We start from the raw sequence: 24,377 nt of genomic DNA, 5'->3' as shown, positions 1-24,377 counted from the left end.
GGTGTTAGGACTGACCGAGTACACTAATCCCTGTCTGGCTTTCCTAATCCCCGTCTCAACTATCTGTTGATTCACACCATTCTTTCCAGACTTTATCTTATCCTCTGGCCTTCACTGTCTTCTGCTAGCATTCTTTCGTTTCACAACTGTCCTCCAACACACACAAATGTATCTCGCCACCTGCAAGTTAGTTATGAGTCTGTTAATGAATTAGCTTGAGGGAGGGGTGACAAACATAGTTGGAGGAGAGGTTTCTTCGAGTCATCTGACAATTTTGTTTTCCAATCTCTCCTATTGGTTCTATCCTGTTTTCCAACTTTCCTTATTGGCTCTTTCTTGTGTGTTCTGGGAGTGCTTTTTGTTAATGTATATGAACCTTATATAGTATAAAACCCTGTGCACCACAGAGTGAAGTGGCAGTCTCCTGAGAACCTACTTTGTGTACTTCTAGGATAACTGTACTAGCTGCAGCTAAATAAATCTGATCTTCTAACGCCGACAGAGTGTCCCGTGTCTCTGTGTAGCTGAGCAGGAGAACTCCGGAGACTTGGGCGTACCCTGCGCCGCCAGACCCAAAAGGTTCTGGTTCTTCAACATGAAGAAAAGGGAAGGTTTAGGGACTGGCAAGTGGGTACACTTGGTCAGTCAGCATGGCAGTACCAGACTGCACAGAGGTTCTGCAATGGCAGACCTAAGACACACTTTACAAGCTGCTTCTGTGGGTGGCACAACCAGTGCTGCAAGCCCACCAGCAGCATTTGGTTGACAAGCCCTGGGCACACAAGGTGCACTGTACTAGGGTCTGACAAGTAAATCAAATAACCAAATCATGGAGTCACTAATCAATACATCAATTTAACATAGGGAGCACTAGCACTGTGGCACTGAATAGCAGTGGCACAGTGCCCAAAGCATATAACCAGCAAAAACATATTAAAAAACAGAGGAGGCAATCCGACAAAATGGAACGGAGACTCATGCCAATGATGACAGGTCTAACAGGAACCAACCATCACTTCAATTTTACTGCATGCACTCATGCATTTCCTCAGAGGCTGCCTTTGCTACTCAGGCCAAACTCTGCATGGGGAGCTGAGATTATCCTTATTGGAACATGTTTAACTACATTGAATTGTCTGTTAGGGCATGATGGGAGCTCACTTACAGCTCACATCAAGACTGAGGCCTCACAAATATAATTAACTTGTGCATCCTCTGCATCCTCTTTAAAATGAAGTGCATTCTGACATTAAAATTCTTAATGTACCAATAATGACTGGGAAAATGTGACTGTCGATTTAAGTTGTTTCATAATCAATTAACATATAGTTGATTGTTTAGGGGGTATAAATTAGAAATATCTTCCCATTATTGTTTGAAAAACATCTCAAACTGTTAGTACGTTTGAAATCGAGGACGTTATTACAGACGTATATCTATTAATTTTTCACAGCTGTCCTATTTACGCCCAGTTTCAAAAAGGCGTGACAGATGCCTTGTGAGTTATGTCGCAATATTTCCTTTTTACATGTTTTTGTTGTGTTTTTAGCAGCCGTATCTGGGAGACTCTGATCTGAACTTTCTTTTTCACGCCCTTCTATATTGCGGATCAACTGTTGCTGCAGGAATTAGTGGTAAGTCCTACTTCAGTTTCAAACAGATCAAAAAGGGCCTGTAACTGTTGTGGCCCTTCTACGGCCATGCTGAGTACAGCCAGCTCCTACGAAGGGGTGGACCTGGGAACTGCAACTGTGCACGTGAGCTCTACAAGAGCATAATCCAGGGAGCAGAAGAACTTGAAAATGCCAGGGACATTCATTATAAATATCTGAATAATCACCAAGAAACCAAGATTATGACGGGGGCTTGTGTTGAATATTGTATTTGTATTTATTGTCGCAGATTTATGTGCAATCTAGATTCTATGCTGAGAGTAATTCAAACAAAGAGCATCTATTAGTAAAAAAGTTTGAAGGAACCAGTGGTGATCTTAAATGTCATGTCTTCCTTTTGAACTCTTAGGTGAGGAACTCTGACTTAAATGTGCATATTTCCAGTTTCTAATCCGCCTGTTGTGTGAAACTGAGGACCTCAAAGTATATTTTTGAGTGCAAGGAGAGAACATTCCGAGATGATATTGGGACCAGTTGATCACAAGGTCTTGTAAATAATGCAGGACTGTGTGAAATTGTTCTCTTTACTTAAACTCCATCAATCAAGTACATTGTTCTTTTTCATGACATCAGCTGCTATTACTTAGTCCACCATCATGTTGAACATTTGATATGGACTTTAACTTGAACGATGAATACAAATATTATACTAAACTATTCTCTGCAGAGATTATAGATGGAAACAGAACATCTAAACCATGTTTATATGTAATGTTAAACAAGTAACTAAAATAGTTAAAACATAATTTAAAACTGTATAACGGTAAACTGTTCTAAAAAACTGCTTAAATCACATTTATATGTAAATTGTAGAAAACAAAGTTGGGATGGGGGTCCCACTGTTTATATTGTACCATTTCTCTAGTTTAATTCAACATATTTAATTTAATAAAGCGCGCTCATGGCTTTAGTGCAGAAGCTTGCTTTTCCATGTCAGGCACATGCATTTAAGCAACATATAATTTAATATGATACATTCATTTATTTAAAGATGAGAATACAGAAATGAATTAAGATTTGAATGGAACTACGGTTAGCCTTCCACTTAATTTTTAATGTATTTTGAGGTAATTTAATTCAACAAAAATGTCAATTTGTAAGGGTTGGTGTTGGAGTTAGGTGGATGAGTCATTTAATTAAATAACATTAAAACACAAAACACTGTTAGAGAAAGGCTTTAAAATTGTAAGAAATGTGATTCGAAACGATGGTACGCAGACATAATGAGATCTAAGTGGCGATCATTGCATCAATTGTTTAAGGGTTCGAATTGTTGATAGGGTGATGTAAGAAGAAAGTGTGATGGCATGTCAGAGTGACCGAGGGCAAAGTAGTGATTTACTTCACTGTGTAGCAGTTGCTCTCTCCTACCAGAGAAATAACTAGAAGGTTTAGAGTGGCAGTTAACCTTTTCTGAAAGGTAAATTCAGTCCTAAACATAAGTAAACGACCGAATTAATCTTTTTTACGCCTGCCAGGAATTCACAAAGGGATCCCGGGCAGGCATAAATCCATTCACTTAGTGTGGCTTTTTCAGCAATGGGGAAGTACACCATAGTAAATCTCAATCAAGGGATAGGAGGTGGGCATTCGAAGGCGTTGTTTGCACTGGTTGTTTGGGAAAGTTCAGAAACATACGTGTTTGAGAACATTTTCAAACTACTCGCTGATTCCTTTCGGTGATTTCCACCAGCCAAGGGCTGAAGTAACCCCTTCACCGGAATGAAAAAAATATGTATCACCCCCAAACTGTCTGGTGGTATATGGGAATGTCTTTCCTTGGTGGGAAAAAGCTTTTTTCCATTGGAAAACAAAGTTATTGGCACACAAGGCTTCATTCCCCCATATGGAGTCCTGTGCCCAGGAGAACTCTGTCCAGAGGGAATAGGAGCTGATAGCAGAAGTCATGTGATATTGCTAGAAGTAAACCTGTAAACCTGCGCCTGGAACAGGTTTCTAAGCTAACATCTTGGAATGTTTATGGATTGCAAAAAAAATATAAAAATACATTCAGGGTTCAGATGTCCATCTCTATCTGTAATTGTTTTGTGATTAGATAGAATCCAATGCATGCTTTATGTTTTTTTCACCTTTGAAAGTTATCCTTGTGACAATAGTATGATTTGCTTAAGAAAAGTGATTGAAGTGGCCTAATGTCAATAGTGGGAATAATTATTGAATTTATTACATATTTTAAAAAAAAAATACAAATAATGGTCATTCATTGTGCCTTAGAATTATAACTCATGGAGAGAAATTGTTTCAAGAAAACTCAAGAGCCAAATAGGATTTTGTGTTGGTATTCAATGAATCAATTAATCAATCGATCAATCAATCAATCAGCATTTGTAGAGCTCAGCACTGTCACCCCTAGGGGTATCTGGCTTTGTGTCTCCATCAAAGAGGCAGGTATTTTGTGCTGCTTGTATTGCTAGTTGTGAAGCAGGCATTTTTGATCCAATGTTGTAGGAATGTCATTGCTTGTATATAGTTGTTTCATTTAAAGGGGTTTAATATTTCACCATTTTGTTCAGTTAGATTTCAGATTCTATTGCTAAAATCTATTTGCAGTTGCTTCTCAAAATGTATATGACATGCACAACTCTATTCAAGAAGCACGTTTGTGATCAACCAATTATAAATGGTGGGTGTATGTCGATTTGGGCAACTGTAGACATTTTTTACCTTAGTTCTCCAAATATTAGATGCAAATATCTTTGTGCTTCAGGAACATAGTTGATAAAGCTTCCAGTTGCATGTGCTTCTCTTTCATGGGACATCACTATTTATCAATGCCATCATAGTCAATTTTTAATACTTATCAACAATTGTGATTTTGTTGCTTTTCAATCTGGTCCCATTCATGAAATACAGTTTTAGTATTTTGATCTGTACTCTGGTTTTCTATATAGGACTGCTAGGCCTGCCACACTGAAAACAGCTTTTTGGGTCTTGTCACATTCCGGACATAGTAACATTAATCTTCTCCATTTCTCACTTTTAGTTACCTTGCACCCTAGTGTACATAGAGATGACTTACTAATATTTATAAGGGAGATTTTGTTCTTGGTAAATAGGGTAATTTTAACAAGCCATCGCACAGGTTTTACACTGCAGCAGTCAGGCTGCACTGGTAGGCCTGAAGTCATGTTGTCCTTTTTCCCCACTAGGGGATGAAACAATAAGTGCTGCAGTCCACAGTTGACATGTTTACTTTCTATGTAGTAGATGCATTTTCTCCACCACAGACTATGGCTTCATAAATAAGCCAATTCCAATCAGGGTTTAGCCAATATTTACATATTTTAGAGGTCAGACATGTATATGGGGCACTGGACAGCAGTGGCCTTCTGTGCATAATCTAAAAAACAGGAATAAAGTTCAGCGAAAAATGGGAGTGACAGAAGAAAAAGCTTTGTTTTTTCACAAAGGTACTACCTAGCTAAACAAAAAGCACAACACAATAGCTATTCTTATGAAAGTTCTCATTGTTTTAAGTGGAAAGCATATGGAAGAGCCCTCTGCATTGGCAGGGTCAGTCTTGTGCTGAGCCCCACCCCCATGGGGAGTTGGACCACCTCAACATTTTTGGCCCTTTGATATTGCTGCCATGCTGTCAAGCTAAACTCCAGATTCTAACCTGCTCCATGGGGAACCCTTCTCATCTGGAGACCCCCCACTGGGATAGAGTAAATCCTATCTTACCCATAGAGACCTCCCAGCAATGCAATGGGAAAATCATCACCAAAAAAGTGACATGGCTCATCCTGCCTCCTAGATCAGGCTTCTGTCCCCTAGTGAGGGCCGGCTCTGCCTAAAAGGCAAGCAACAAACAGAGGCCACTGCCAGATGTCAGCTTCAGGAAGCAGGTCCCTAGCCATCCACTGACAGGTGGATGCTCCAATCTGGTGCCTGGAGTAGGCCTCACTTCCAATGCTTGGGCTGGCAAGGAGTTGCCCATTTGCTCCCGAGATCCCTATAGAGTTTTAGGTTTTTCAGAATGTGAGGGCAACAATCTCAAGTTGCAGACACCCTCCTACCACTCTCACCTCTGGCATTTCAGGACTGTACACTGAAAGTGAGAATGGGCCTTGCAATCCATGTCTTCAAGGGTTGATATACAGTACCCTAAAGGGTGACACACTCTGTCTGTGTCTTGTAGGAGTGAGTCCTACCCAGGGCAATGTGACAGGGCAGACGGTGCCTCCAGGTCAGAAGTGGCATCACCATGCTCAGTCTTGGGGTCCTATCTTGTCAGACCTGTTACCCCTGGCCCTATGGTCTTTCCACTGTGCATAGCATCCATCTCTACCCCTTACCTTTTTCCAGGGCCTCTATGACCTATGCTTAGGGGCTGCACCCCAATAAATTTGTGTTTTTGGGGCAGCCTGGGTGCCACCACTACCCGCCGCTGTAGTACTGGGTATTTTAGACCCAGCGGTGCAGGGGCACACACCCTATGACTTCTGGGTTCTCCCTGTTCCAGACCTACAGAAACACAGAGTCTTCTGGGTGAAGTCAAAGATTGATTTATTGGCTGCAGACCAATTACAGGTATCCTAGAAGTACAACAGCGTGTATGTTCTCAGGAGACTGCTAAAAATCATAGAAACGGGCTTCTCCTTAAGTACAGTTTTTCCTGCCTCAGGCATACATTCCTAGGTTTATGATATGGTCATTTAAAGTATACATTACAAACGAAAAGGCAGAGTCATGATGACCATCCCACATTCCAGTTAAGCCAGCCCACAATTATTTACACAGCAAGGTTCAGATCCCACATCAGATATCGATAGGCCCCAATAAAACACGGGCAGCTCCTGTTGATAGAAACAAGTCATAAAGCAGGAACAGTCAGGTGTGAAAGAGATTAGCCAGAGGCTTGTGTGGGATGAAAGGACTTTATGGCGTGTCAAGCCCTGATGCTAATCACAGGCGGCCGGAGGAAGGGGAGCTCGTGAGACCAGTTTGACCTGGGGCAGCAGAGCTAAGCTGCCCAGGTCACAGAAGAGTCATGGAAAGGCAAATGTGCTGTGAGGCCCGTATTTGCTTCATTACAGCCTATGTGAGGGCAATCACAAGATGGCCACCGCTTCCAAAATGGAACCCGCGTAGTGATGCAGAATAACGTGTACACAGTGCATTCATAGCTAGAACGGTATACAAAGCACTTGTACATACCGCATTAACCATTTGCGGTTCGCCAATACCAGGATAGACAGGGGTGGGGCCCTGTCCCCTACGCGGTCACAGAGATTAAAGTACGACAGACCCTCCTTTTGCCCTTACATAGGCAATCACTATACTCATCTTAATCTGAGTCTAGGTCAAAGTTCACAAAGTCATGGAGATGTTGCTGTAGCATCATCCTATTACTTAGCTCGTCCCTTGATACAGGTTTCCTTACACATAATGTAGCACAGAGGCCACATATCGCAGGAGCACACTGTATGCACAGACAGAACAGGAAAAAAATGGCTAAGATCATTCCAATGACCATCAGGACTTTCCAACCCCAGGCAGATATCAGTTCCCAGAACCACCCCACCAGTGACCAATCTCCTTTATCCACGTGTATGGACTCAGATATTTTATGGAGTCTGGAGATGGCTTGATAGACTGTTGGAGCGTTATCTGGTATGAAAATGCAACAACTGGATTGGATAACCTTACATACCCCACCGCGGTCTGCAAGAATAACGTCTAGAACCATGCGGTTCTGCAAAGTCATAAGGCGATCTGCTTGGAGCTCAGCTGTCAAATTACCGAGGGCACCAGCCGTTACATTGACAGTGGATTCAACCACACAAGTCAGTTGTCTCAGGTTCCTACTATTTACCATAGGTCCCCAAAACGGCAGGAAACCCAAGAAGAAGTCTCCTGCTTCCTGACCGGCAGTATCCTCCTTACTAATTACGCCCCTCACAACTCTAGTCTTGTGATAGTCAGAGGCAGCAGTAAATGTTGGCGTTAGCAAGTTCGCAATATAAAATGTGCCCGAGAAATCAGGGGGCAACCATGTATATGCTCGGTCATTACAGATGAAATATGTGCCCTTGGCAGCCAAAAACGCAGGAGAAAACTGTGATGGGAAAGTGTACGTTTCAGTACAGTCACTTCTCCCCAGTTGAGCTCTAGGATTCTGACCATTACCTTGTAAGCAGAACCGACCTATGTGGGGTACGACCCAGATTGGTGATGAGATTTTTCGCTGTCTTTCACCCAGACTAATACTATACCCCGTTGCGTTCCATCCTACATAAGGTCTCAATTCTTCCTTGGGTATGGACGAGTATGCATCGATATCTCTGCTCATATCGGCAACTCCTTTCATCAAGGCCTTATTATTGGTGATAGGTCTGATGGAACGCGGTTGTCGCGGGGAGTACGTATCTAGAGCATAGAGAAACATGGTCTGGAATGCCCATGACGATCCATTGTAACTGTACGGCAACACTAGATAGGGAATACCCTTATTGATGGTATGTGGCATTAACCCACACACCCAGCAATTGGTTGTATTCATTACTAGTTGGTGTTGGTGCAAGAGCTGAATAAATGAGTTATTTACAAATTCTGATCGTCTGGTTTGTTCATGTTCAGGCAGAGGGTGAAAAGAGTGTGAGGAGGCAGTAGAAAGAGGTATAGGCTGTACAGTGGGTGCAATGGGCTTTTGAGAGGAGAAAAATACAAATCCAACGATGAACATTATTATACTACATAGTATAAATAGGCACAAAAATACAAAACATTTACTCTTTATAATTTTACACATCCTTGCTTTCAAGTTCATTTCCTCAACGGGTCTGTCCATCTTAAAAAACTCCATCCTCTAATCGGGCCGCTCGCGGCGGATGAGTTTCTTCTGCTAAGGAGTACGCCTGTCAGTCCAGGGAAACGCCCTAGACCAACCAGAACCGTTGACCTAACGTCTTCGGCCTGTACCCCAAAGTCTTGGCACTGCGACCCTGCGGCTGAACCCGGATGGTGGTTCGAAAAACAAAAATCAAGAAAGTCCTTCAGATGGGAGAGCTTATAATGTCAAAAAGAAAAGATAGTAAGGAAATCTTTATTTGTCCATAGGCATTGGTCTCAAATTATAGCGGAGACGGCCAGGTGCTGTTTGATCCTGGAACAAAAGTTCAGGCTCTGTGGTGTCCAATCGACTTGATGGTGGCACAGCTTCTTGCAAAATATCGTTACTCTCTTGGTCTGAAACTGTGCCTTTTATGCGCGCATCACTGAATGGTACAAAACGAGGTACAGTGTCTGTTTCAGAGTCGGCGATACCCTCCTGGACCCACTGGGCATATGGCAGGGGCAAGGGGACTACCTTGCAGTGGGTGCCATGGACCCAATTCTTTCTCCCTTTCACCCGAACCGCTGATCTCGTTGACAGAAGTACAAGGTGGGGGCCGATCCAACGAGGCTCGTCGTTGCTTTTGCGCTGGAAGTTTCTAATCAGCACCCATGTGCCAGGGTCGATAGGGTGTCCAGGAGTTTCAGAAGCTTGGGGAAGAGTATCATGCACCTGTTGATGTAAAACACGTAGTTTAGCAGTCAAATCATACAAGTAATCGAGTAGTACTGGATGCTCGATCTCACTGAATTTCGTAGGCCTTGGTACACCCCATACGTTGGCCGGGTGGCCAAAAACCACTTCATAAGGACTAAGTCCCACTCGTGAGTGTACGGTCATTCTGGTGGACAGGAGTGCTAAAGGCAGAGCATCAGGCCATTTAAGACCGGTGCTCGCCTGGATTTTGGCCAGTTTAAGTTTTAGAGCGCCGTTGTAGCGCTCTACTAATCCAGCTGATTGGGGGTGATTTGCAGCGTGGAACTTCTGCCTAATACCTAGCCCCTCACACACATTCTTCATCACTTTACCCACAAACTCACTACCGTTATCACACCACATCATTCTTGGCATTCCAAACCTAGGGAAGAACTCTTTCACAAGGGCTTTGACTGTGGATAGGGCAGTGTTATCCTTTAGAGGATAGGCCTCTACCCATTTTGAAAAAGCGCAGACAACCACCAATACATATTTCAGGTTGTTGCACCTTTCCATGTGGATAAAGTCCAGCTGCAAAAATTCAAATGGGTATGATGGGGGTGCAAAATGACCAGCTGGAGTTGGGGTTCCCCTACCAGGGTTATATTTCAAACATACCATACAATTCTTGACCACATTCTCTGCACACTTGGGAATTCCAGCATTCTGCCATACTGGAGCCAACAACTTACAAATTCCTTTCGTACTGATATGTGCCATTCCATGTGCCATTGTAACTACTGGAAGCACATATGCATCAGGCAACAACCATCGCCTATGTTCTGTCAGATCAATCCAACAACCATTCTCATCCAACTTACCCACACTTTCTCTCCACTTGCTTAATTCTTTCTCTGTAGCTTCAGCTTGAAGCGACTTCACACTCTCTATCGTGTTTTCACACATTCCAACATCATCAACCCATCTTGCGGGGCCTGCAACATACATTCTAGTCTTTACATTCTGTGCTGTTTCTTTCGCGATCTCATCAGCAAACGCATTCCCACGTCCAACATCATCTGTGATTTTCCTGTGCGCACTGCATTTCATAATCGCAACTTGCAACGGTAGGGTCAGTGACTCAAGGAGATCATTCACCAACTTGCCATTCTGAATTTTAGCTCCATGCGACGTCAGGAACCCACGTTCTTTCCACAATCGCCCAAAACTATGAGCCATGCCAAAGGCGTACTGGCTATCGGTGTATATATTCACTCTCATTCCTTCAGACAACACGCATGCTCTTGTGAGGGCGATTAATTCTGCTGCTTGGGCCGAATTATGTGGCACACGTGCAGTTTCCACAACCGTGTGTAAAGTCGTGATAGCATATGCAGCAGTCGTGTCACCATTAGGGAGCTTGAAACACGAACCATCCACCCATAAAGTACCATCACACTTAGTCAGGGGAGTATCTTTTAGATCTACTCTCCCTTTCGTCTCTTCTTCTGTTCTGAACAGACAGTCATGTTGCTCATTCTCATCTAGGTCTGCTGGATTTGGCAATAACGTAGCTGGATTCAGCGTGTTGCATCTCTTTATGTGTATGTGGTTTGCTAACAGTGTGAGCTCATAGCCTGATAATCGCGCACTAGTCAAGTGTTGTGTCTTGGTTCTGTTTAATAATGTGTCTACAGCATGTGGAACCATAACGATCAATGTGTTGTCCATTACCAAACCAGCAGATTGTCGGATAGACATAGCTGCAGCAGCTGTCACTCTCAGACAGCTTGGCAATGCCCTCGCTACAGGGTCCAAGGTTGATGAAAAATATGCGCATGGGCGCGGTCTGTCACCAAAAGGCTGTGTTAACACTGATAATGCACAACCATCTTTCTCGTGAACATACAATGTAAAAGGCTTGCTGTAGTCAGGGGTACCCAACACAGGAGCTGAACATAATGCATTGCGCAATTCCACAAAACTTTTCTGGCACTCTTCAGACCATGGGATAGGATTCGGTGTGTCTTTGCATGTTAATGCTAACAAAGGTTTTGCCAACAGGGAAAAATTTGGGATCCAGTGCCTACAGTATGAGGTAATGCCCAAGAAAGCACGCACTTCTCTCTGTGTTCTTGGCACACTCAACTGTGCAATGGCTTGAATTCTTTCTGGGGTCAGTTTCCTTCCCTCCTTCGATAAGAGATGACCTAAGTAGGTCACTTCTTGTCGACAATATTGCAGCTTTGAGAGAGACACTTTGTGATGGAAAGCAGATAAATGACGCAACAATGATAATGTGGCTTCTTTGCAGATCTTCTCAGTATCCGTGGCAATTAGTAAATCGTCAACATACTGAATCAGGATAGCGCCACTAGGTAAAACAAGTGCATCAAGCTGCGCTTTCAAAGCTTGGCTGTATATTGATGGACTTTCACAGTAGCCCTGGGGAGCGCGTTTGAAGCGGAAGCTTCGGCCTCCCAGACTGAAGCCAAAAATATCTCTGCTCTCCTCTGCAATTGGGATGCTAAAGAAAGCATTCTTTAAATCGATCACTGAAAACCATGCAGCAGAGGCTGGAATCATCGTTAACAAAGCAGTTATATCAGGGACAACTGGAAACTGTGGCACAACAATCTTATTAACCTCTCTAAGATCAATCACAAATCTGTAAACAGGTGGCTGTGAAGGGTCCGTTCGTTTTAAGACAGGTAAAATCGGACTATTGCAAACGTTGCCTCTTGTCTCTTCAATTACACCCTTATTAATCAAGTCGCTGACAATGTCTAACAATGCTTTCTGGCCTTCATTAGAGATCTTGTACTGGGGAATACGTGGCAGTCTGACATTGGCTTTTAAAGTTACCACGTATGGCGGTATCTCCAAGAGGCCCACATCATTGGGACCAGTAGCCCAAAGGACATCCGGAAGGGATGACAATTCAGGCGGCATTGTATTTTTAGACAGGTACATCGGGGAAATAACTTTCCTGCCTAATGTAAGTTGTACTCCTGACGGTGAACAATACAGTGTAGCATGCAATCTTTTTAACAAATCTAACCCTAACAAATTTTCATTACAACCTGTTGTTAGGATCAGGGGTGCTTTCAGCTCGCAAGGTCCAATAGAAAGTGACATGGGACTAGAAATCGGGTTTCTAACTGGGGCGCCAGAAAAACCTACTGAAACATTTATATCGCCAGACAAAGGTGCGCCAGGGAGTTTTGAATGCATGATTGAACTCTTTGCAGCACCAGTGTCTAGCAGAAAGGGCTCCGTTACATTTGCTGTAGTCACCTCAACATACGGTCCGCTCTGATCCACTGGCACTGAGACAACTCCCTCTCTCTGTCTACGGCTGTCCTAGTAATCATTATTTTCTGCATCGCCGTCCTCTGCATAATAATCATTATTGTAGTACTGAGCTGTATTACTAATCGCGTTGGCTTGCTGATCAAAGCTATTGATGGTATTTTGAGGCGGAAGAGGACGCGCGTTCTGGGGAACATTCCCACGCCCTCTGCCTCTAGGGGCTTGCTGACCACCCCTCCCTCTTGCGCCATACATATTGCCATTACGCTGCATCAATTTAGGGCAACTATATTTAAAATGACCTTCCTCTTTGCAGTATGAACATTGGTTGGGACCTACAGGGACACGTGGTTGATAATACCCATTCATTTGCTGATTGTTCTGAAATTGTTGGGGTTGGTGATAGACACCTTGGGGTTGCCTATAATTATTCTGACCTCCACGTGGCGGATTGGCCTGCTGTAAAAGGACCTTTGTTTTTAGTTCTTTCGTTTTCTTTTCTGTTCTATCTTTCTCGTCTTTATCTCTGTTTTCATAATACTGTGCAGTAGCCAGTATTTGCGCTGAAGAGGAAACAGCCCAAGAACTTTCTGAATCTTTTAACTTTTTACACAGGTCAGGAAGTAAATTCTGCACAAATTTATCCACAAATAACCGTTGGCCACCCTCAGTACTCATATCTTGCCCACTGTGGTCAATAAACGTTTCTTCAAACCTGGTAAAGAAGTCTGACACTGTCTCATCTTTCTTTTGCTTGCATGCAGATAGCTTGTCCCAATTTACGCGCATCGCGGGCATTATTGTCTTCATATACGTGATGATTCTACCAGGGAGTTCTGCTATTAAAGGCTCTGGTTTCGCGCCACCAATCTGTCTAGCGTCAGCAGCGATGATGTTAGCCCATGTGTCCCCTAATTCTGCAGCATGATCCATATTACGAATGGATCCCCACAAAGGCTGTGGAACCACATTCCCAAACAGCATATCTATATCAGCCAGATTCATTACACAGGATTCTGCAGTTTGTGACAACTCCTTATAATAACCGGTAGGGTTTTTACGGGGATCAGGCAATGTCTGCTTAAGTGCTAACACCTCAGATCTTTTCCATGGAACATGTACCCAAATACGCTGAAAATGTGCTAAGACAGGTGGATTAGCATTTGGTTCAGCAGGTCTCCAAACTGGGGGAACCTCACGCATCGGATATTGGCGTGCTTTTACCCTTTTTCCCACAGGGACATCAGGTTCAAACAACGAATGTTGACAATCATCATTCCTGAAGGATAATACAATCGCAACTGCTTTATCTACATCGCGATCCACAATGGTACCAGTTCCAAAATCAAATCTCACTCGACACAACTCCTGCGGGCTTGGGTCTTTACCACTATCATCCAATTCCTCACAGAGAATTTCGCACATTTTCTCAAAGACATACCTCTGTTTTGGGGCATCCCATTGATGGAAAACGTTGACAACTGATTCCACATCATATAGTGAAGGGAAAACAATCCATCTACGCGCCATGCGATCTATTACCTTTTTCTCATCGGGGTTAGGCAATTGACTGCGCAATTGCTTACGCTGTAAGCCAGGAGTCGCACCGGATGACTCAAAGAGAGGTGACATTAACGTAGTAACCACATTAGCTAAACGCTGTCGCGCTGAAGGAGAAGTTGAGGCGAAAACAGGGGGATAAACAGAGGGGAGAAAAGAGGATGCAGACAAAGTCGCAGGAAGCGCGGGGGCAGTTGGAAACACAACTGGCGGCCCTTGAGAGGGCTGCGCTATAGGGATAGGAGCCGGCTGCGAAGCAGCTGACGGTAGCGGCAAAGCTTGCAGTATATTAACTGGAGGTGGCATATTCGCAAGCTGGGGAGGCGCCGTGGCATTTTGAGCATACGGGGGTGGCGAACTCAACAAATGCGACATCAGGGGATCTTTCTCCTTTTCTTCGGACTCATTCTGTTTAGAGTGCGGTAAAGCTGGGTAACATTTGTCGATCCCTAACTTACGCTGTCTGTGCAATTGCTCATTCATCTGCTCCTCCTCATTGTCTTTGAATTGTACAGCTGCTTGCATTACTGTCATACCTTTTTCTCTCCTATTCTTTTTCGCTAGCTTAATTTCCTTCTGTTTGGCTTCCTTCCGCCATAAGCGGAAAGAATCAAACATCGCCGGCCGGGCTTTCTTTTTAAACAATTTAATTTCCAAATTATCTAAAATATCGGTATCGAAACTACCATTTTGGGGCCATTTTAAAACACCGTCTTTTCTGGTGTAGTGGATCCATACTTCGTTATATGCAATGGGGCCTACGCCATGTTTTACATAGAGCTCATAAGTTGGAGTTCCAACTGGAGGAACCGGACATGATTCCTCCAGCTGGAAATCTCTTCCACAACCCAAACAAAATATTCTACCAAATATTCTAGAACCAGGCATCTTCGCTCACTAGTCTAGACCCAAAACGTCAAAGGATTATCGATTACGATAGTCTCGTGAATACACAAGTCCTCTGGCTTTGGCGTTTGCAAACTCCAAAATTCCAAATCAAAAACGATCCCGAGGGATACCAAACAAATGGGAGACGCTCCACTTATACTTAACTGAATATTGATGATCAATGGCGTCACCAGAAGACTCTCTCGATTGTTTCGCTCTATCAAAACTCGTCAAGGGTCCAAAACAGGTCGATTAATCAGGGCAGCAGTCCTTCGTAGCCGTCGGGACGCGGAGAACCTCGCAGAAAAGACTTTCGGACCACGTCGACATGCAGGGGTCGATGAAGTGGCGGCCTTCCTCCGGAATTTCCACATGAAGCTCCTCACGAACCTCTGGCTTGGACTGGTACCGCTGAAATCGCCCCGAGTTGGGCGCCAAACTGAAGTACTGGGTATTTTAGACCCAGCGGTGCAGGGGCACACACCCTATGACTTCTGGGTTCTCCCTGTTCCAGACCTACAGAAACACAGAGTCTTCTGGTTGAAGTCAAAGATTCATTTATTGGCTGCAGACCAATTACAGGTATCCTAGAAGTACAACAGCGTGTATGTTCTCAGGAGACTGCTAAAAATCATAGAAACGGGCTTCTCCTTAAGTACAGTTTTTCCTGCCTCAGGCATACATTCCTAGGTTTATGATATGGTCATTTAAAGTATACATTACAAACGAAAAGGCAGAGTCATGATGACCATCCCACATTCCAGTTAAGCCAGCCCACAATTATTTACACAGCAAGGTTCAGATCCCACATCAGATATCGATAGGCCCCAATAAAACACGGGCAGCTCCTGTTGATAGAAACAAGTCATAAAGCAGGAACAGTCAGGTGTGAAAGAGATTAGCCAGAGGCTTGTGTGGGATGAAAGGACTTTATGGCGTGTCAAGCCCTGATGCTAATCACAGGCGGCCGGAGGAAGGGGAGCTCGTGAGACCAGTTTGACCTGGGGCAGCAGAGCTAAGCTGCCCAGGTCACAGAAGAGTCATGGAAAGGCAAATGTGCTGTGAGGCTCGTATTTGCTTCATTATAGCCTATGTGAGGGCAATCACAAGATGGCCACTGCTTCCAAAATGGAACCCACGTAGTGATGCAGAATAACGTGTACACAGTGCATTCATAGCTAGAACGGTATACAAAGCACTTGTACATACCGCATTAACCATTTGCGGTTCGCCAATACCAGGATAGACAGGGGTGGGGCCCTGTCCCCTACGCGGTCACAGAGATTAAAGTACGACACCGCTTTCTCTCACGTGTGGGAGCTCACTGCCAAGAATGCTGCCTGTGGGTATGAGAGGACTGACAGTTACCTTCCTCTGGACAGGTAACCCTTCTAATTTTAAGGAAACTATGGAATGGACAGATTCCAGCACATGCACATTCTTCATCCTGCAAAATTTGTCCCGGCAGATACTGGTCTGGAAAAACCAGACTTTCCACGACTGTGTGTCAGGAACAGGTATTCCGCAGAATGATGTCAGGAATCCGAATCACTGACCCTGTGAAAGTACTTGTTGGAAGTCTCCTGGAACATCAGCTTCTGGTTTCACCTCCCAGCTGAGGGCTACTAGAGCATCCTCCAGGCAATCCTTCCCCCAAGCTACACTTATCACTCTTGTGGATTTTCCACTAGTGTTGGCCTTTATCTTGGAGCATGATGAATCTCCATTTCTGTGCCGTGGCTGCAGGCAATCAAAGCACTACCCTTCTCAAAGGGTTTTTCCCCCTGGGTTCCCACTTCCCAGCCTTTCAGGAGTGGGTTGTAACTCTTCCCTGTGTTTTGAAGTTTGGGCCCTAAGGAGTTTTCTATTTGAGACCTGTTGCTCCACTCCTTTCCCCGGTGTGGGTCTGTCCCCCGCCCCTTCTTGGGGTCACCCTTTCAGATCGTTTAGCCCCCTGATGCATACCTACATATCAGCTTCCTTTCCAAGTTTCCTGGCACCAATCAGCTTGAAGTCAACTAGACTGTGTTGTAACTCTTAAGAACAATGACTCAAGATTTTCTCAGTTATATTCAAATTTCATAGCACATCATAAGTATCTACTGTACTGCTCTTCATCCAGCCCTCTAGTGCTTTCTATGAGAAGTCAATACAATCTGGCCATGTTTGCTGTAACTTGAGTGTGCCAGAACTTCTTGTACTCCTCAGGTATGAGATCAAATGTTTGTACTAGGACCTCTTTCATATGTATGTATGAGTCAGCTACTTCATCCGATAGGGTCAGGAATGTATCCTTTCTCACATTTGTTACCATCTCCCAGAATAAGGCTCTACAGTGTCTCTTGTCTACCCTGCACAATCTCAATGCCCTGTCATAGGAGGTGAAACATTTGTGAGTGTGATCCCACACAAAAAGACTAGGCACTAGTGAGGGGTGTGAGACTCCCCTTTAGATACCTCACCATTGCTGCCACTGTCTTCACTGGACATCAATCCTTGTCTTGCCTACCATTCTTATAAGAGAGGACATAGCTTGGAAGTTTGGAATGGACTGTTCCAATTGAAGCAGGGTCAAAACTGATTTGCATATAGCTGGGTCCGAACTCAGGTGACATGGTGTGCAAAATAACAATGGATTTGAATGTGGCTTGAGTAATTACCAGTGGTTGAAATTAATTCAATCATTCCATCCATGTCTTTATTGTACACATCAGTTTGCCGCCTTAAGTGAGACGGGTATGCTCAGACGTAGGTCCCATGCACACTGTGTCACTAGAACCAAGCTATAGCTGGCTGATGAGCCCATACACAGGATGTAACCGGTCCTGGGTTGCTTGTGTTCTGGTTCAGGGAGTACCTGGCTTGGTAGTTTGGGCTGGACTGGTCGAATTGGAGCATGGTCAACTGATTTGTATATAGCTGGCTCCAAACTGAAGTGGCATGGTGTTCAAAATAGTAGTGGACTGGGATATGGCCTACATTATAACCAGTGGCTGAGATTAGTTTAAGCATGCCACCGATCACTTTTTTGTATACTTAAGTTTGTCTTCCTTAGTGGGATGGGTATGCTTCGACGTTGGCCTCATGCACAGCATGTCATTGGAACCATTCTGTACTGGGCTGAGGAGTCCATAACTAGAGCGGCACCGGTCCTGGGTTGCTTGTATTCTGCTTCAGGGAGGACCTGGCTTGGCAGTTCGAGCTGGACTCTTCCAACTGGAGCAAGGTCAAGACTTATTTGGCTGGGTCCAAACTGAGGTGGCATGGTGTGCAAAATAATGATGGACCGGGAGGCAGCCTCAATAATTACTGAGATTAATCCAAGCATTCCATCCATCACTTTTTCTGTATACTTCCTTCATTTGCGGCTAATCTCTTCTCTTCTAGTGCACTGTTCTTTTCCTCCAGGGCTGGGGCAGCCAGAATGGCCTGATGATTCCTCTCTCACTGTTTGTCATGGAACTTCTTCTGATGGGCTGCGAGCTGTGATGAGCTCACCTTGTGGGTGCCCTGTTTTTCTATCCTGGAAGTTGCAGATAGGAAGCTTCTTTGAGACAGAATATCATCTGTCTCCTCCTCTCGTGGTGTTTCCTCAATTTCCTCATCATTATCCTACAAGATGAACTGTGGGTGAGAAGCATCTTCCCAGTGCTTCAGGGCCTTCTCATAGTCCAAATTCCTGTCATTTAGGCCCACCTTCAGCCTCCTTGCCTCTCACATGGCCATCTTCATCACAGTAAGACTAGTCAGGGTAGCCAGGTCCACTTCCATGTTCACAAAAAGGATTTAAGGAGCAAACATTGGCCACAAAAGTAATATAGAAAAATTTAAATGACCCAATCAAAGACCTGATGCCAGTTAAAAATATAAAAAAATGCTTTGCCAATTACATTATGGGATTTTTAGCCTCAAGCTTTTAGCCTCAAGCTTTAAAACTTAATGGTACTGCTAAACAAAAGCTACGGATCCCAGCGCTGAACAGCAGTCTGAGAAAATGTTTTTTTAGTACTGGTTGGCAAAACTCAATTAATTTGCTAAAGAGTAATTACGCAAAATTACAGCAAAAGTACACAAAATTATGCGTACTTATGCAAAATCCATTTATACTAAAATATTTACCTGAATGGTCCGTTTAGGTAAAAATTAAACTCAAAAACATACATTTGGGTTAATTTTGGTTGCTTGCGCTCAAAACACTGTTGCTCATGCTCCGATATACAAATTATGCACTCAAACATTACTTTTTTTTTTTTTTTTTGTATAAGCTTTATTCGAGACAATTCTCATAAAAGCACATAGAATCAACACAGTTATACAATAATACATTATTACGGATTAAAAATTCATTAAACATAGAGTACAGCTCATACAACATTTGCATATAAAAACCATATTTACAAATAGTATTACATTAATCATTGTTGAGAGGAATACCTTGTTACCTGCTTCCCCCCAGGGACCGTCTTCTAATTGCCCATGCCCAACCCAGGTATTTAGCTACCCCTGTGACTATCGAATCCTGAGTTGTAGTACGTAGGATTCTTAGAGCCACTGTGCTGTCTCGTGTCCCCAAGTTTTTGCATACCGGCGAGAGCCATTTTCTCCTCGGATTCACATAAGCGTGGCATACGAAAAGAAAATGGCCTATGCTCTCCTCGGCATTTTCGCATGCTGGACACAAGTTATTGGTGGGTCTGTGCCAGCCAGATGTCAGTTTCTTGAGGGGGATAGATCCTGATCTTAGCTGAAATACAAGTTTCCTATCCATTGGTACCGTGATGTTGTCCCAGTAATTTTCCAGGGCAGGAAAAATTTTTATCTCCAGGAAGCGACCAGTCATAGAGTCGGCCCTGGTGTCATTCAGCATCTTACCGCCAACCCAATCCCAGTATTGTTCTTTAAGGGCTTCTTTGCTAGGGAAGATCTCTCCCTCAGGGTTATTCCAAAGATTTGAACACCCTAAGTTTACTAACATGGACTTCAGATGTTTTAGCCATTTTATCTTATGGAAGGTATCTTCCTTGATAATCCATTGAAAACCCTCCGCATATTGTCTTATTTCTGGAGTCGTCCAGAGACGTCTCCAGTAAAGGACTGGGCGCAATCGGGCTCTATCTACAATGGTGCGTCTACCTAACTCCAAAAACAGTGGGGTTAAGGGGGTACTCTGTGGGAGTCTTGTAATCCCTCGCATAAACTTGTTCTCTGAAGTCTGAAGAGCCGCTAAACCATCCCAGGCCCATAGCTCCGCGCCATATAATGTGGCACCCAAAACCTTCGCGTCATACACTATTAATGCGGGTTTTATGGGTTTTGTTTTGGATTTGCGGTGTTCCCCCCTTAAAGCACCAGAAAGCTGCTGGTGCTTTAAGACCACTTTATCTACATGATGCGTCCAGCCAATGCCCTCTGCGATCTGTACACCCAGGTACGTAAATTCTTTGACAATGTCTAACCTACTGCTGTTTAAGGTTACCTTGGGGTAGTTCCTGCGTCCGGGGGAAAAAGCCATTAGTTTTGTTTTTCCCACATTTACCTCTAGCCCATGCTCAGTGCAAAAAGCATCAAAAATGCTTAATGCACGTTGTAGCCCCATGGGGGTCTTAGACAAGATAAGAGTGTCGTCAGCGAACATCAGGATCGGAACCCTGGTGTCCGCTAACGATGGGGCATCAACACTAGCCTTCAGCATCCTCTCAACGATTCCGTTAATAAATAACGAGAAAAGTAAAGGGGCCATGGAACAGCCCTGTCGAACACCCCTTTCCACTGGGAAATCCTCTGTTGTCTCTCCACTTCCACCCCACTGGACTCTAGCGAAGTTGGATTCGTGCAGTCGCATAATTATTGTTAGCAGATCAGCAGGGATCCCCAACGTTTGCAAAACCAACCATAACTTAAACCGGGGGACTAGGTCGAACGCCGTCCGCAGGTCAACGAACGCGACGTACAGGCAGTCCCTTCCCAGTACAACGGTCTTCCACCTTAATATGGTAAAGGGGAAGACCTGATCGATGGTACTGGTTGCTCGCCTGAATCCCGCTTGGTATGGAGAAAGGGCGTTGTTGTCTTCAACCCAGTCCATAAGCTGGTTTGTTACCATTCTCCCGACTACTTTCTGTATGGTGGCTATTAAGCTTATGGGCCTATAGTTTGCAGGCAGTGAACGATCTCCCTTCTTGTAGATGGGGATAATGGTTGCGCCTTTCCAGAGGTCTGGGACCACTTCCCCCTTGGCTAGGGCATTCGCTACAAGGAGGGTATATCTCGCCCATCTGGTCATATCGTGTTTAAAAATATCAGGTGGAATGCCATCTGGACCTGGCGCCCTCCCACATTTCGCGGAACCAATGGCAATTTCCACTTCTCTAAGGGAGAACAAGTCGTCGGTTGCATAAACCGGTGTTATACTATCAGCTGCCACAGGATGGTTAACTTCCGCGTACTGAGGTCTGAAGTAATCAACCCAAGCTTCCTCTGCTACATTGTTGTCTGGCTTCGCAGGACCGGCTCCACTACCCCACTTGATGATTTTCCAGAATGCCCTGGAGTCTTTACTATCAGAGGCCTCTTTTAGTTCGGCCCAGTGGCCTTCATCCCAATTCTTTTTTGCACGATAGATGGCCATCTTGTACAGTTCCCTATTCTTTGTCACAGCGGCGCGGTCCCTATTCCTTATGGCTAGTCCCAGGGCTAATCGTGCTGATCTACAGTGACTATCAAACCACCTTCCCACTTCTTTAGATTTCTTCCCTTTCTTTTTTTTAATGAAGAAGCATGGTCTCAGGAGGGAGAATAACTTATTGTGGATTTCGGTGATTCCACTATCCCCTGGAACCACTGGAACCGCTGTTTCCATCGCGGAAATTGCACAATCAACAGCATTATTGATGTAAGTCATAGTGGCCTCGTTTGCCAGTACCTTGGGCCATTTTAACCTGCGTTCATCATTACTCATGACAGGGGTTTCATCGTATATCACTAGAGGGTTACCCGCACCAGTATTCCACCACCTATGAGTCACACAGAGGGGGTTGTGGTCACTTTCAACCCGGGGCCTAACTGTCATGTCAACAACCCCTTTCCACAGTTGGAGACTGCACAAAATGTAATCGATTCGACTCCTGTTGATGCCATTGTCAAAAGTGTAGCTGCCCTCCTTGTCCCCAGGTGTCCTCCCGTTCAGTGCTCTTAAGCCATGTTCCATACAAGTTCCATTCAGTGATAAGATCTCTTTTGTCCATCTCCTTACAGGTTTTAGGCATAGAGGTGGTACTCCCCAGAGATTATCCTCTTCGCTCTCTAAGAGGTCATTTGTACAGTCCAGAGGTTCAAAAGTCCTGTTGAGGTCCCCTACAATTATCGTTACACTTTCCTGGGACTTGGTCTCAATGGCAGTAGACAACAGCTCAATGGTGGGTAAATTGGTTACGTTGCTACCTCTCACGTAGACATTGTACAAATCTATTAGTTGACCCTTTGCTACGGAGATTCTTAATAATTGCAAATCACAATTTCCCAGGTCCAACATTTTGATGTTGACCTGCAGGTCCTGTCTAACCCAAACAGTTAAGCCTCCCTTGGGCCGCCCTCTTCCCCCTTTTGACGCTGGTATACAATAATTCAAATAACCAAGACAGAAAAGGGGATCACAAGCCCAGGTTTCTTGAAAGCAACAGATGTCATACCCACTTATAAAATCCACCCAGGATTGGGAATCCAATTTACTTGCCAGCCCAGCGACATTCCAAGATAAAAGCGTACCAATGCTAGCATCTAGCCCATCTCGGGTGTTTGTCAATGGAAATACTTGGGCTAACATAGGGCTTTCAGTAGAATTAGTCTGCCTTTCTTGGTCATCTGTCGGATCCACTGTCGTATTGGCTGGGTATGTTATCTTGGCATTTGTATTTAGGGTTCCCAGTCTAAAACCACCTTCTTCGACCAAACCCCCCGTCTCGATGTAATTGACCAATGAGTTTGTAACAGTTGTATTACCATGAACATCACATTGCCCTTCTGGCTCGTTAGTGTTCCCTCCTAAACTGTCAGTACTGGTTTGTCAATATCCCCATCCCGGCTCCTGCCATCCTACATGAGGGTTGTAATATGTGTAAGTGGTATGATTATGACCTACAGGAGGAGGTGGTAAGGGATTGACTAGCCATGATACAGTAGGGGGAATAAGGGGTTCATTGAGTAAACTAGTCGTTACACTAGTCGGTCGGGGGTAAAAAAAGGTAAGGTCTACAATTCCGATACCTCCCTTATTTGTTCCCCATCCCTGCCTTGTTATCCATCCCGCCACCCTTGGGTCTTGGAAATTGACCACTATGCAATCCCCACCCAAGGTTTTCGATGTATATCCCATCCAATCTATTCTCCTTACCCCTATGATTAGCCCGTCGATGTCACCAGGCAGAGGACGGTTTTCCTTTAGCCAGTGCATGATCTTGTTTTTGAGCATCTGGAAAGTTTCTCTCTGTCCTGGGGGTAATGGTGGGACGTTTATAAGAACTGCTACATAGGGAAAGGAGTCTGGGGTGAGATTAATTGGTGGTTTTCTGTAGGGTTGTTTTGCCACGGGCGGTGGGATAGATTTGGGAACTTGGGGGACATATTGGGGGACAGGCTTCAGCGCCTGTTGTTTGTTATTTATTTGGGACGGTACTGAAGTTTTACCTACCAACAAACCTGTGTTAGCCCTATTCCCGCCCACCGGAATATTCTGAGCTTTCTGCGTGCTATTAGTTACGTTTGCGTTTGTTGGTACTATTCCCGCTTGGTGACGCACTGTAGCCTCAGCACTCGTTGCGATTGGTGGATTTTGTGTCGGGGGGATTGTGGGCTGTGTAGGGTGTATTATGGTCGACTGAGGTAAATCAGGGCCAACGTTTGCTCTCTCTGTTCTGTCTGAGGATTTTATAATGGCTTTAACTGTAGGTTTGCTCAGTTTGGGAGGTAAAGGAGAGCTATTTCGGGGATTTCTTCCCTTATCCTGATTAACAGGGTTGTTTAGGGCCTGAGAGTTTGTGCTTACTTCCACCCTATTCGCTTTAATCAGTGATTTTGTGGAATAAAAATTGTCTAAGGTAGTCTGTTCAAAATGGTTTAGCCTATCTACAAGCTTTGCAATTCTATCCTCAATGGGGGTGAGTAGTGATCTAAACAATTTTTCCAGTTCAGGGAGAACAATTACAAGTGATTGCTCCTTATCTTTACATGGTACAGTGGAGTCGGTACAAGGATTGTCATCTCCGTCCTGGCTGTTCAAGGAGACAAGATTAGTAGGTGTAACACTTTCTGTGCTTTGAGTTTCGTTAGTAGCTACCTCTCCTGTGTTCACGAGTTTATGTAACTTCCTGAGTTTTTGAGGGGGTTTGACCACCCTTTTACATTTTCTTACAGATGCTGGTCGTTTCCGTTTGGACCCGATTTTGGGTTGGGCC

Source organism: Triturus cristatus, chromosome 2_1, assembly GCF_964204655.1.
Source record: "Triturus cristatus chromosome 2_1, aTriCri1.1, whole genome shotgun sequence".
In the NCBI taxonomy this organism is placed as follows: Eukaryota; Metazoa; Chordata; class Amphibia; order Caudata; family Salamandridae; genus Triturus; species Triturus cristatus.
This window is presented reverse-complemented; position numbering follows the sequence as displayed.